We start from the raw sequence: 5761 nt of genomic DNA on the forward strand, positions 1-5761 counted from the left end.
TAAGATAAATAATTCCCTAAACGCATCTTAGAAAAAGCAGTTTAATTGATACTGTTGTGTAAAATCCCTTAACGTGATTAATCTTGTTTTCAAAGCAAATTAATATATTTTGAAGATTCACAGTAATGTATGAATTGATATAAAAACCATTCCAGCAAACAAGAATGAATTGAAATGAATTGAAATGGATTCAGATTTTCAGAAATATTGATTCACGAATGTTAAAATGAATACTTTTCAATCTTAAATGCATTTTTATTCATTTATAGAAATTGCATGAAGCATATCTCTATACCTTTCAATCTAAAAATAATATTAGCATTTTCTGTGCACATAAATACACAACACATACAATTGTGAATATTGTTCAATTCAAAATTTTGAATAGGAAATGCAGTTTTTCAATCCAATTGCAATCAATTGAATCTAATTGAATCCAATTAAATTCAAAAAAAAGTATTCGCTATTTAAAATATGCATTTGGATAGAAAAAAATTTCAATCCATTTTAATCCATTCTTGTTCGCTGGGAGACTACTGGATTAAGAATGGGAAGCATAAACAACCTTTTTTTTTATAGCATTCTTTGTTGCCAACTTTTAAGACTAAGATTAAGACCGAAGCATAAACCAGGCATTAGATCGTTATATTTATTTTTAAATCTGACATCCCTGATGAAAATAAAAATGAGAGTGTAAGTCGAATGTAATGGGAAAGTAACAGAAGCGTAAACGAAAGGAGGCGAAAATTGGAATATCCAAATGTAAAAGAAACGTAAATGCTTCTTTTACATTTCTTTGTTTCAATTTTCGCCTTTTATGAGTTTCGTTTACTCTCCAATTACATCCGATTTATGCTCCGATTTTTATTTTTATCAGGGATGAAACTATTTGTGTATTTATTGATTTATTTACAAATAAATATTATGATGTGTAAAATTTTCTAATCGAGTTTTACAATTATATTTAATATATGTAATGTTCTCTATAGTTTTGTTTTTTCTTCATATTAATAATTTGATTGGTACTCAATACTATCTAGTAGTATTCTGTGTATTGTATTACTGTCAGTACAGCAATAAGTAATTTCTAATAATCCAGTACTGCCAAGTACTTCTAAAGTAAAATATACAATCAACACTATAATCAGTACTCCTTTCGCCAAAATAATATCATTAATATTCGAAGTAATTTATTTAACATTTTAAAAATATTTTTAGTTCCATTTTATAATTGGTTATTCATAGTATGTTAGGGGAATTCAAAAATATATATATCTTGTATCAAGAATATCAAGTGAACCATTTTGCGTAATTTCTTCGCAAAGATCAATGAAGACAATTTATTGCGAAGGGATTTCGCAGTTACGTAATTTTATCCATTGTCTCCCATCTCGTGGTGAAGAGGAAATGATGCTCACGTGGCCGAATGAACGGAAGGATACATCTTTATTGGCATGTGACGCTAATCACGTGGCCGACGATCCACGTGCTTTCATGTCTTGTCGCACGTTACGTAACTGAAAACACGCAGTTCTCAATCGCTGACGCACGGCAATTATTTCCTGCGAATATTAATTAACGACTTGTAATCGACGTCGCTATCCCAATGCGCGTTAATTTGTTTGATTACAAAGGCAAGTAAATGTATCAAGCACCGAGCTAGAACGTGTCCTTCATTACGTAATGTACGGCTGTGATGTTGATGGGATTGTCAACGAGATATTACAAACTTCGTTTTATATATTCAGTGATTTAACGCAGGTCTGCTCTCCAATTTCACAGATCGTTTACCATATATATCGTTTATCGCTTTTAATATGTACGGTAGATTCGACTTTTCATAAAAATGCATTGTACTATGTAATATGTAGGATTCGTAAAGAGTGTAACACCGAAAATATAAGGAGATGGAAGAATTTGAAAGAATAAACTAATATAAATGATAGAAATATAATAAACCAACAAAATTAAAAGTAGACAAAAATAAAGTAATTTATGAAACGTAGAAATTGATGTGCTTTTATATTTATAGTATATTATATGGTTTATTTTTAAATCTTATACTCTTAATTTATATCCCTGTTTTTATTTTGCACAGATATCAAAAGAGATTATCGAATGTTTATTCAGTATGCGAACTTATCTGAAATATAAGGTAATTCCGGTATATACGCTGCACCCCAAAATAATTTCATTTATCAAGTATTATTTATTATTGTTTAAGATAAACTATACCAATAAAACTTTATTCTGTCTATTGCTTTAGATAATTAAAAATATGAAATAGTTATTTTTTTGAGAGGTGGCTAAGTTTAGTCGGTAAAATAAAATAATATATGGAACCACAGCTTCGGATCAGTAGGAGTAAACTCCATTCTCATGTTTACACGGTTCATCTTAAGTTTAGACTCACAAAATTGTGGTGGCTGTTCTTCCACTTGCAATCTTGGTGATGCCGCGCTCATTCAAGCTGTTGCTACTATACTCTGTGACCTGTTTTCTATTCCTGAATTAGACAAAGATATAGAGTATGGACTTCTCGATCGTATCTTTATCTCTTTTCACTCAACGATATAATGAGAGAGAGAATGAGAGGCAGATTGGCTGTCTTCCACGATCCCTTTCTCTCATTTTTGTCGCCCATACTACTTAGATCGAGCAGTACTCTATGTCTTTGGAACTAAACTGCTCTAGAACTCTAATTCTTTCTCACTTTCGACAAATATCAAACGTATATCTATTTCACTTTAAGTTCTAAAAACATAAGTTCAGCCACAGAGAAAACAGACCTCTAGGAATTTCTCCTGCAGATCCTCGAGTAATTGCTGCTTGTCCAGGTCGGCGCTATTTTTGCTATTCATCTCTTGATATTCTGATTCTAGCATATCTTCCTCACAATCTTGCACTATCGGCTTATTTAATAGTACACTAAATTTCGAATTTAACACTCTAAGTGTAGTATTTAACACTCTAAGTTTAACACTCTGACTTCGTCACCGCGAATAATAAAATAAAATAAAATTAAAAGTAAAAATACTCATCAACTCGTGTACACGTCGGGATGATCACTTTAGAAGGCTAAATTTTTTTTTGGTAAAATAAAATAATTACCATCTCAGTAATAAGTTAATTCGATATCGATTTATTATACAGCTGTTATTATAACAATGTATACTCGGAGCGCGTTTGGCCGTGTCTCGAAGTCGATTCTTATTCTTCGCATCTCTTTAGCAACTTCTTTGTATCCAAAATATTATTTGTATATGTTTATTAATTCGCCGCTATGATATGTTTATTATTCGTATATGTTTATCATTTATCGCTATTATGTTTAAATTTTAATAATTCAGTTACATCCGCGGAGACTGATTAAACGGCAAATTACAAGTTACAAATTAATTAAAGTACAAAAGTTACATTACTGCAATCTGATTAGACTCTGCTTTAATACGCGACCAATGTAAAGAAAGCTCAAAACTGTTGAAAAAAATTTAACGAGTTTAAAGAGCTATTGTCTTTGTTCTCGCAACCGACGATTCGTGTATCTAATTAAATATCTAACTAAATACGTGTATGTTCGTCAATTGATATGTATATGTGTGTGCTTATGCTTTTGTTTTGCACCGACGAATTCCGCGAAGATAGATACTTTTGTGACAATGCGATTGCCATATTTTATATTTAAAAAAACTTTTTAAAACCCTAGCATTTGCCATATATTTTTAAGGGATATACTTATGAATGGAAAGTACGACTTATAAAAAGTTTGCAAATAATGCTTGTGTATATATATATATATATATATATATATATATATATATATATATATAGTTCGTGATAGGATCCAACTTATGGATGGTATCATCGTGAATGTATTAATCGGATATCCGCTGAATCCAATTTGTATGATTTATATTATGTATATATCATTTATGTATGTATAGTGTAGTTAATAGTTTCCCTATTTACGAGAGTATTTGTGAAAAATACATTGCATGCAAATTTAAGAAAAATTGAATTTGTTTTTTTTTTGACAACGATTCCAGATTTATTCTGTAGCTTCTCACAGAAATATTAAAATTTCCATGTGTCTTTTATATCGCGTTGATAACACACTATTTAAGAAAAAAATAACTTTCTTCGAGCACAAGAAGAAGAGTAATCATTTTCTGTTTTAGTTTCTTGAGTGTTGTGAATCCGACTCCATTTACCATATTGCTCTTTTATGTTACAAAGGTAAAAATAAAATGTAAAACGAGCATCAATAAAACGTTACTTTGAGAATAAATCTAATGTAAAGGGAGAGTAGATAAAAAGTGTAAGCAAAATCTGTAAAAGACAAAAATAGAGATAACGAACGTAAAGAAGAGACATCACAAAATGTTGGAAAAGTGTTAAAAGTATGGAGAATCCTTCGGTAAGAGAACTATTTTGTCGAATGTAAACGGAGCGTTGTCAAACTTTTTGTCAAGTAAACACGAACGGAATGTCATCGAACTTTTTGTTAAACTCTCAAAACTTGATATATTCTCAAAATATTTAAAAAGTATATTTTATTTATTTTCACATCTTGGAGTTATTCGGTCGTTTTAAAAAAATCATTTCATTAAAACATGGATAAGAAATTTTATATGTTGTTCTTTTTATTCTATCCTGTATGGCTTTTATTTACGAGAAATATAGAATGATCGCCGCGTTCATCTTGTGGGACTATACGTATTGTTTTTGGAGAGATTTTTGTGAAGTTTTTTGTCCCTTTGTTTGGACGTAAAAAAAATCAATTATTGAAAAGTTTAACTTTAATTATTGGAAACCCACCATTATGTAACCAAACGTTTCATACATGTAGAGAAAAGAAACCAAGTTTTTTATTAACAATTGATTAAATCTAATGAAAGAGTTGTTGCCATAGAGATATATACGATCATTGCGACAATTTAAATAATCTCGAATTTTTTATGAAGTATTTCTTTTTTTTGAATTAGAAAATTATCCTGAAAATTATCCTGTATAATATAATTCTTATTTCGCTCAATAGATATTTATAGACCGTCACATCCATTGAACTTCCTTTCTTTACGTGAAAAGGGAGCACAGTCCTCGAGGCGATATTTTGTTACACACGAATGACGTTGCATAAGCAGAAGTAAATGCATGCCATAGGTTGTACGAGTATAAATATATCGTTACAATGAAATCCTTATTACGTATGCCACGATAGTCCTGCAATTTCTCGTGATTTAAAGATATATCTTGAAAGCTCTTACTTTGTTTTGTTACTCTCTTGTTGTTCTCTGGCGAAAAGCCATTCAATTTGATCAAACGCGAACAATTTAAAGAAATTTAACAGCGTAAGATAAAAAATTCTATTGATGCCTGAATCATTGAATTTTATATTTTTGCATACTGAAGGATTCTAATTTCATTTATATTTTAGATTTATTTATATTTAGATTATTTATTATATTTCATTTATATTTTAGATTCATATATAATTTCGATAAAGTGCAAAATTAATATAAGAAAAAGCCGAGTAGTATCAAACGCCTGAAACATTATTTTTATCTCAAATATTTTTTTATTCATATTTTTCTAAAAATTAAAATAATTAAGATTTTTATATTTTTAAATGTCATTATATTTTATTTTTATAAATTGGAGGATAGTATTGGATAGAAATATTTTTGAAAATATCTTTATTAATTATAAATTTTGAATTATAATACATTAATTTTTTTATTTTGGATATATAAACTTTATA

Source organism: Acromyrmex echinatior, chromosome 7 (genome assembly GCF_024713525.1).
Source record: "Acromyrmex echinatior isolate Ae372 chromosome 7, ASM2471352v2, whole genome shotgun sequence".
NCBI classification, from domain to species: Eukaryota; Metazoa; Arthropoda; class Insecta; order Hymenoptera; family Formicidae; genus Acromyrmex; species Acromyrmex echinatior.